Source organism: Cyanistes caeruleus, chromosome 27 (assembly GCF_971803275.1).
Source record: "Cyanistes caeruleus chromosome 27, bCyaCae1.hap1.1, whole genome shotgun sequence".
Taxonomy (NCBI): domain Eukaryota; kingdom Metazoa; phylum Chordata; class Aves; order Passeriformes; family Paridae; genus Cyanistes; species Cyanistes caeruleus.
The window spans coordinates 26,430-36,244 of record NC_141727.1 but is presented as its reverse complement, the minus strand read 5'-3'; positions in this window follow the sequence as shown (position 1 = coordinate 36,244).

The following is a 9,815-nucleotide window of genomic DNA, read 5'->3' as shown; positions in this document are numbered from 1 at the left end:
CCTGTTTCCCATGTAGGGTGTAGCAGAGGAGGAGGTGGAGGAGAAGGAGGAAGACAGCATGTGACTAATCTCCTGCCTGGCTTTTGAGCTGTGCAGGAAGGAGTGGGGGTGCCTGGGACTGAGCCATCCTCCGTCAGCTACATGCATCAGCATCCCTGGGATGAAGGATGCCTGGAGACAGCGAGAGTTGTTAGGTCCCCAATGAGGGTTCCCATCTAGGAATGGGATCCAAAGAGCCCCTTGGACCTCTGAAGTGGGGTGACACAGACCTACAAGAGATGTTGCCTTTAGCCTTCTGCCTCTGAGGCTTGAATTGAGGTTGGTTTTGCTGCAAAAAGGAATAAGCAAATTTTTTAAAGTCTCTTTTTTTGACACCTGTGTGGATTTTAAAATCTGTTGATTTCACTTGAGCTGGACATTAAGTGTTTAAAAACTGTTGGGGGTGGGATGGGGGAACCAGGTACCACTGGTTTTTGTTTACTTTTTGGCAACCTACAAAAGCTGCCATGACATTTCAGGGTGAGGAAGAATCTGGAGCACATGGACCTGCCCCAGCTCCATTTATCTCTCTCAGCTTTCTCTGCCTTTATTTCCTGAAGTCCTTTCTGGTTTGGAGCAGTTGGTTCTGTTCACAGCCTCATGCCCTTCTGATGTGGGAACTAGATCCTGAAAAGCTAGATGTGAATCCATTCTCATCCCCAGCAGCTGGAATTCCTGCTGCAGGGGTGCTTGGAACAGCATGCTGAGCTGGTGGGGGTGGAGGTCTAGGATTTACTCCTTCTGGATGGGCAGAGGTGTTAGGAAGTCCTAACAACTAAAGACTGAGTTTAGGATTGATGGGCAGGTGTGAGGGAAGAGCAGTACTGAGGATGCAGCTGGGCAGTGTTGGGACTCCTTTGAAGTTGTGAGACCCTGGGCAGGGTGGGAGCAGGGTAACACAGGGCTTTGTGTGTGGGATGCTGTGGAGTAATAGGTGCTGGAGGAAATTCTGTGCCATGAAGAGGCTGGGAAGGAGCTTCCATAGCCATGCAGGAGATGTTAAACTTGGCTCTCACCCAGCCCAACCTGGAAGACCTTGCTTAAGAGAGTTTTCTTTTTTCTTTCCTATGGATTACTTTATACTTTTTCCTTCTCCTTTGCTTTTGAGAAAAGAAATCTGTACAGTCTAGGAGTAATGTTGTCTGAGAAGAGTTTGTGAACTGTCGGCAGTGATCAAGATTATGGGGAAACACATATATGGTTACATGGTATCGCCTATCACCATTAGATAATGTGAAAAATTGCTTAACAGAAACCTTTCATATATATATATATATATATATATATATATATATATACACACCTGTACACACACACACACACACATATATATATATATTTTTTTTTTTTTTTTTTTTTTTTACTCACTGTGGTTTGTAAGATCCTTTTAGAAGCTTGGAAATAAAATTTCCTTCCCCACTTCTTCCTTTTATTTTTTTTCCCCTGCCTTTTAATTGGGAAAAGTAAAACTTGTCTTTCCCTATGTCCCCAACAAGTAATGAATATAAAGCTGAAATGACGCTTACCTGCCTGCAGCAGAGAAGGTTACAAGGTGCCCAGGTGAGGGGGATGTTGTATTGATTTCTTGTGTTTTTTGGTTGCATGTGCCATGGATATGATGTCTCTGCTGCACTGGTTGTTTGGAAGTGTTGGCTGGAGCACTCCCACACACCAGGCTTTCCCTGCTTGCACTGGTCACTAGTGCTGTTCCTTCACCTCCCTCTTCTTCGGGGCTTCCCCATCCCTTCAGTAGCCTGGGGCTGTCCATACCCACTGCTCCCTTCCCTGGAGTCACAACCAGCACTGGCCCTGCTCGCCCACTTTGCTGGGGAGAGATGCGATTTCATAATCACAGAATCACATAATTGTTTAGGTTGGGAAAGCCTTCTAAGCTCATCAACTGTGTTCCCCAGCACTGTCAAGCCCACCCCTAACACATGTCTCCAGTTGCCTCATCCACACAGCTTTTAAATTTCCATGAGGTTTCGTTTGTGTTTACTGGGGCCATTTGGTTTTGTCTGATTGGGTGAAGAGCACAGGGCAGGCACCTGAATCAGAAACTTTCAGGATGCTTTGAAGGAAGAAATTATTTTTCTCTTCTATTGTTTTTCACCCCAGAGGTGAGAGCATCTCAGGAACTGCTGCTCTGTGTAATTGCAAACGGCAGCGGAAATAACAGAGTGACACTGCACTGCAGGAGAGAAAAGGAGACTGGAGTCCCCTTCCTTCTGGAGCTTAAGCCCTCTCAGGGTGACCTGACCTGACCTGAATTCAGGTGTTTTCTATTCAAAGAAGCTCAGCAAAACTTGTAGTACCGATGTGAAACACTGAAGATCAGAATGTGGTTTATTTATTTATATTTTAATCTAAAAGAAATGTGACCTTTGGGGAAAAGTGCAGTTTGTAGTAACCAGAGGCTCTTTCTCATGGGCATAAATAATGCCTGTCTTTTATCAACTCTTCTAAACTTGAACTGAGCATGCCCATTTTAAAAGACTCAGTAGAAAATTCCATATGATCTGATTCAGACTGGGTTCATCTGGAGAACACAGATGAAATAACTACTTAAAGTAATTTGAGGCTACAAAATAGCCTAGTTATTTTAGTGACCTTTAATTTCCTTGCTGAATGCCAAGGTATCAGACAGAGGGAAGGCAGCACCTCCAAAGCAGGCAACATTCTAAACTAGTCCCTGGCAGGTGAGCTGCCAATCAGCCCACAGATCAACCCTGGATCATGGGCTAGTGTGAGGGTGTGGAAGGGAAATGTCCCTTTTATTTTCAGAAGCTGCTTATAGCACATGTAATTGCAGCACACCACACCCAGACCAGAGGCTGGGCTTCATCTGATAAACCTGAGTCAGCTCAGGGTGTTTGCACAGCCTGAGCCTCCCACTGTGTCAGCTCTGGTGCACTCACTAGGCACTGGCAGATCTAAACTGGGTCAGGTGAACAGTGACCTAAAGTTCCCTATTCTGAATAAAAACAGGAGGCTGGGGCAGCTTGGTGAGCTGCAGTGTCTACATTGCACCTGATGGCAGGTGCACAGAATCCTGCCCTCTGAGGCTAAATCTCTCAATAAGTAAAAACAGACCTAAGGACCCACTCATTATCTGCATTGAATACTTGTAGCTATGAACTGAGATGGTCCCAATATTCAGTGTGTGGGAAGCACTTCAATATATTTGTGAGCCCTACAGCATGGGCAGTGCAGAATCCAGCGTGCCACACTCAGCTCGACTAAAGGCATGAGGTGGGTTTGTCTACAAGCTGTAGCTAGCAGAGTGTAGAGAGGATGAGGAGCCTGCTTGGCTGAGCGGCTCTTTGCCACTTGGATCCAACACAGTGGTGCTTGTAAAGGTCACAATTCAGTGTTAAAAGTTCAGGAACATGAATGTCCAGAGGGGCTGCAGCACAGCAGAGGTCAGGGCTTTGCAGAGCCATGGATGTGTCTGGGCTGTGACCAGTGGCTGCTGCCTTTTTAAATCAAATTGCACTTCGCAGCTGTTTTCATTTCACCCTGTGGTAAAAACCACTACTCTGAAAACAACCAGTTTGTGCAAAATGAATCACCCTAAGACCTTTGTTTCCTCATTCCCAGAAGCCAGGCATAAACCTCACTCAGAAGGTATTAATCTGTGTGGGATAAAGAAGGAATCCAATGTTCTGTGTCTGCTTAGTAAGTAATTTTGTTCAGGAATAATCAAATATGCTGGGTGCTCCTCATTTGGGATGTTTACCAGTCAAATTATCATGTAGAGTTCATGCTTGTTACCTTCTAATTCATGCAGTCAATACACAGTTTGTAAGGCCCAATGTGAACATATGTGAGCGCAGTCCCACATATGGATCGAGTTTCCAGTAATGGACAATGACCAGTATGGTGTTAACCATCATCACAGGTGTTACAGATAAGTCATGTGATGAAGGGATGATTATTGTGTATATGTTAAGAGAAGGTTTATTGATGTATGGTTATGTTATTATGGTTTGTTGCTGTTCTATGTTCCCTCCATAGTCCCCTTCCCCCTGCATATTGCTGCCACTGGATGGTTTCATTTGTCAGGGACACATAGGTGGGGCATTTACCTGTGCCCCCTTGCATGGGGCTTCTGGGAGGCGGGAAGCCTTGTTACTAGGAGGTGTGGCATGACAACACCTGACCTCCAATCAAGTTGCAAGAAAGCAGTGTCTACCAATGAACAGCAAAGAAGAGTTGACTGACAGGTGTTTGGAGGGGCCAGGGTTGCCTGACGCATCCCCAGGGTTATAAAATGCGGAGCAGCCATTTTGGGAGTGAGCATGTGGCAGACGGTCATGAGCTCCCAGCACACTGCTCCTTTTTCCTTATTTGGTCCTTTGTTGTATTTTGTTAAGGTTTACAGTTTAATAAACCCTTAAACTTTAAAAAAAATAAAGTGAGGAGTCGTTTCTCACAATAGGGGATATTAAGTGTCTTAAAATTTACAAAATTTTACCATCTCATCACAGAGTAAAAAGAATTATAATGTATTAAGCAATATGTTTCAAGTTCATGTAATTCAGAAAATGTGTAAATCAGGCGAGAATTCAGAAAGTTCATGTACAAATCTGAGCCTTAAAAAGAAGCTTAAAAGAATATATACAGCAAATTTGTACTGATAATTCTTTTGCTGAGATGCAAATGCTCCAGGCTTCTTACTGTACAGTGCAGTGCAGTGAAGCCTTCAGGCTCTTTCCTAGCTGCATTTCCAAACAATATCTGTATTTTCTAGTTGCTTTCCATGGATTCAACTGTAATAAATGGAAGTGATTTGTGCTAACTAAATTCTAACTGTTATTAAAGTTATTATTAGAAGCAATCAAAAGAATCAGTGTTACAAGGTAGATGCACCCCTTCACAGATGTTACAATTGAGGTACGGGATGTAGTTGGGAAGATAAGTGATGTCCCAAGACCAAAACAGCCTTAAGATGGACAAAATTAGAATGACTTTAGGCATTGGGCCTAAAAATCAGTAAATATAAGACTAATTAGTAGACTTATGTAACGCTTAGTACGCACGCGGAAACCTGTAAGGTTATCCAAAGGACAACGAGGAAGAGGAGAAGCCTCCACCAAAAGACCCCCAGAAGAAGACTGGAGACCCCTTAACAGCAAGTGAGGCATGTGCCATGAAGAAAAGTGACGTAAAGTCAGAAAAATTGGAAATAGGAGGAAAGTTACGGGAAACATTAATGAATATGTATAAGCATACAGTATATAAATTTAGCTTGAAGTGCTTGGTTTTGTATGTGACGCAGGGTAAGAAACCCCCTCCGTAGCCCAGTTGGTTTTGTATGTGAGGTGGAGTGATAAGCCCTCTCCATATCCCGGTCGATTTTGCTTATGCCTTAATCATACTTAATTACTAGCAAATTACATATATAAATAGTAATTTTTTACTAAATTGTATCATTTTACTAAACTGTATTCTTTAATACCAAATTACTATTCAATTTACTAAATTGTATCCATTTTTAATTAAACTGTTATTAACTCAAGGGACCTAGTTGTCAAAATTCTAATTTCATTTATAACACCACTCTGTGTGTCAGCATTCAAGTCAAGATCTGAGCAATTGTTTTCCTTCTGCCTACATTCTCCCTTATAAAACAAAGGAATATCCTCACTTTATTGAGGCCATGGTAGTTTTAGAGAATGTTAAATACAAGAACTTTCCTGAAAGTTCATCCCACTCAAGCTAAAACACTCTATGTGTTCGCAGATGTAAAAGTGTGCTCTGGTCCCTTTGGCTGGAAGCTGTGGACAGGATCACATCACTTTATAAGCTCAAACTCTAATCAGAAGAAACCTCAGAAGCAAAGAATGTCAGTGTTAAACATGACTCCAGATGCACATCAGGGGACCATCGCATCTCCACATTTTGTGATTTTAAAGGTTAAAGGAGGTTAGTTCAAAACTAACTTTACTAGCCAACTGTTCCCAATTAGGTGAGGCAGTTTTGGGATGTAATCAAGAAAAATGCCTTTGACTTCCCTACTAGTTACCTTGACCTGTGGTCTTTGAAAGTAATTAGCGGTCAGTATCTGGACATTAAAAGACAGCAGTAGAAGTTCAACATGAACCCACTTGTTTTGGTTTTAGTTAAAGTAGGAGAAAAGTCAGAGTATAAAAAAACAGTGAAAAGGGTACTTAATTCAAAGTCTTCTTGGTGGAATTCCAAGGTCACGAGAGTTTTTTCTCAGTCAGGATCTGTAAAGGAAGAATGAAGGGTGGTTCAGAATTCCTTTTGTCAACAAGGAAAAAGCCTAAGCGAAGTTAAGGAGATGAAAAGCCATTGCTTTCTCTTAAGCTTGGAGCTAGACAACAATTACTGAATAATTCTCTTGAATGCCAGTTATCTGCACAGTTATCTCGCTGTTCTGCTCTCCAAGGCACAACTCCTTCTAAACTTGGTTCTGCTGCCCATCTGAGGGTATAACAGCTTCCTCAGCATCCAAAGTCTGTTTATCAAAGGCTGAAAATTGATGTAGCCTTCATTTATACAGTTTGACTTACTGTGAGAAAGTATAAGCTGTAAATAAGGTTTTCTCATTACACATAAGCTTCTAAGAGCTTCAGTGCCTCAGTGTCTTTTTGCTTAAAATGTGAATTTTGTAATCCTTACAGTAGTGTTGTTAAGTTTTAACATGTAGAAAATATTTTCAAGCCACTGGTTGCAAATCATGCAAAACCTTCAGCGTCCTGCTTGCTTAGATTAGCTATTATTTACAATATAGTTGTTGCATCGTGTTGCAACAGAGTCATGTCCAGGGAGGTTGCAGCCACCAGTGACCAGCATGGGAAGTCAACAAGACAGGTCTCCATTTGGTTAAACTTGGGAATCCTTTTACTGGGGCGTCACCAACACAGAAATTAACCCAGCATAAACCAGAGACTAAGAACCCTGAACAAAGGCAGGTTGGTGGATTTTATGGGTGTTGTGATTTTAAAGCATTAGCTAAAAATCACTAGAAAACTTACTTATTTCTTGCTGTGAGATATGGATTAGAACAAGAGTAAAACAGACATAAAACTTAAAAGGAACAAAGAAAGTTTATTAACAAAACTACAAGAATAAGAAACCAGAATAAAACTTCCAGAACTCCTTTTCCCCCTCTACCCAACCATTCTCTCGTTCACATGACAACATAGAGACAAAAAACCTTGGTAGTTAAAACAGTCCCACCTTTGCTATAGTCTCTTCATCAGTCTTCGTAGAGAAAAAGAAGTTCTCTTCTGCTAATCTATGGAGTTTTTCGCAAGAAAACCATTTTCCTATAGTTTTCTATTTTTCTGATGCCAGCCACCCAGAAAACTCTGTCATCAGTTCTCTCCTCCCATTTCACATCACTCTGAGGTGTGTTATGGGTCATGAGTCAAGGGGTGTCATTTTAAGGATGAGCTATTCAAAGGCAAAAGTTATCTTCATCTGTCTCTGTGAACATCTCTGGAAACAGAAGTTTTCTCTTTGCCTCTTAAAGGCCACAAATTTTCAATAACTCTCACTTCTCTGTTTCTGTTCCAGCATCACATAAGATCACAACTACACCATTTGCTTAAATCTACACTTTGAAACACTCTATTCCCCCAAAATACTCTTTCATGAATTAAAGGAGTTTTTCAGAACACTATTGTCCTTCTCTATAGTTTTAGCAAAAGAATATTTCAGCTTATTAAAGCATCTCCTTATTTCTCTCCCCATCTGAAGCTTAATTCCTTTCTTCACTGTTTTTGATAGTTTATGTTATCTCTTTACCTGTTGATCACTCTCTCTTGCCTTCTTCCTGGAAAAAGGATTAAATCTGCAAATTTCATCTGGGTAGTAAAAGAGTTAAAGTCTTGCTCCAGTTGCAGGTGTTCATGCTGTCAGGTTTCAGCTCAGAGCTGGGGACCCCCCTGGGAAAAGCTTCAGCCACCCCGGAGGCTTCCAGGGAAGCTGCAGCAGAGCTCAGCCTGGCCTGGGTCCAGGAGAAGCCCCTGCAGGCCCCATCTCCCGGCCGGGAGCCACGGCAGGGCCAGCCCAGCCCCTGCCTGGGCTGCATGGGCTGGGCAGGGGACGGGGGCCCAGCTGGAGCTGTGTTACCTTTCACAGACAGAAACAAAGAGACAAAGAAATTACCAGCCTTATGTCTTAAGGTGGTGTTCACAAGTTGATCTCACTTTTCAATGGTCAAAACTACTGTCAATTCTCAGAAATGGCCAGTTATTGGCCAGGAGAAAAATTCCCATCAGCCTCTAGCAGCATTTACTTCCTTAGGTGTTTCTCTTTGTTTTCTTAAATACCAATCCATCACAATGGGATAGAGCAAGAGTGGATTTTAGGGTCTGGGTGCAGTAGGGACCAAAGAAGTCTCAGGGGCACAAACCAATAGGGACACAGGTGGTTGGGGCCACCAAAATAAATGCAGCATACACCAGTAACACAGGAAGGGTAGAACATTCCCAGCTGATACTTTACAAGGGACCTCGGTGCAGAGCAACTCCCTCCAGGCCCACAGAACACATCCCCCAAGATGAGGGGCAGAGTCCACTCTTCCTGAGACTTACCTTACCTTATTGCCCCTCACCTCAACACTGCCCATCTAAAATCAAATCCCTGGCTCTTTAGGCAGGGACCCTCCACATACAGCTGAAAAAGCAGTTTTCTTTTTGATGGGTTTGTCGTATCTATAGCATTGTTAACTCTTCAGTATTATATAAGAAGTAAATTTAGTCCATTCAGTAACTACCAGACGTAGTTCTTTTGGTATAGTGGCTAGATGGAGAACATGTTAAAAAAAAGAAGCAGGAAGGTCTATTTAGAAGAGACATAATTATAACTTAATTAAAATTTAATTCAAAAGATGATTTTATATTCTAAGGAATGTGTCAGCATGAGCAAGTAACTTTTTGTCTATCTGTATTTGAGAATGTTTTGCCCCATACTCTGGTGGAAGGCGATATGCTGGAAGTGAAAAAGGCAAGTCCTGCTGTAGGAATTCCTCACTGCTGGAGTTAATGTGATAGAGCCTGTGAAAGTCCCAGCTATAATTAGCCAGGCAGTTACTAGATGTCTTTGCAGCCCCAGCCAACAGAACCAGAAGAGCTCTCCTTTGGCCAAAACCCATGGAAAGGGAAGCAAATCCATCAAAGAAAAAAGACTCACTACAGCTCTTCGAGCTTTGCTGAGAACATGAGTCGTGTTATGGACACAGGAACTGAAGCCTTGCTCCACTCAGTTGGCAATTCCCATTGTTCCCAGTCATTGCAAGCCTTTTAAATCCTGTTCACATGCTGCAGCAGTGTCGATGGCAGGGGTGCCGCAACTACCCTGGAGAAGCCATCCTGAAAAGGACTGCCCAGGGGCACAGGCACGTCCTCTGCCCAGCGAGTGATCTCAGCTCAGCGGCAGTGTGTAGGCGACGCACAGAGAGAGACTAGAGAGCTGTATGGCATTCCACTGAGAAATAGCCTTTATTAAAACAGGGCCCTCAGTGGAGGGAGCCAGTACCAGCAGCTCAGCCAACTGGGGAAAAACCGGTGTATTTCTAGGGAAGGAGAGGGGAGGGGGAAACTTGGATACATGTATCAGGGTGGATTGATAGGGAGGGAAAACAATGGGGTGTAACAAATTAACATGTTCAACTCAAAGGCCTCTGGGAGTGACACTTTTTCTCTTCATGACATAAAGTCTCTTGCCTCAGGAGAAGCTCTCCAGGGGAGAGACACAATTTTGAGGTTGTCTGGTTCTTTGGCCTCCAGATTTATATATGG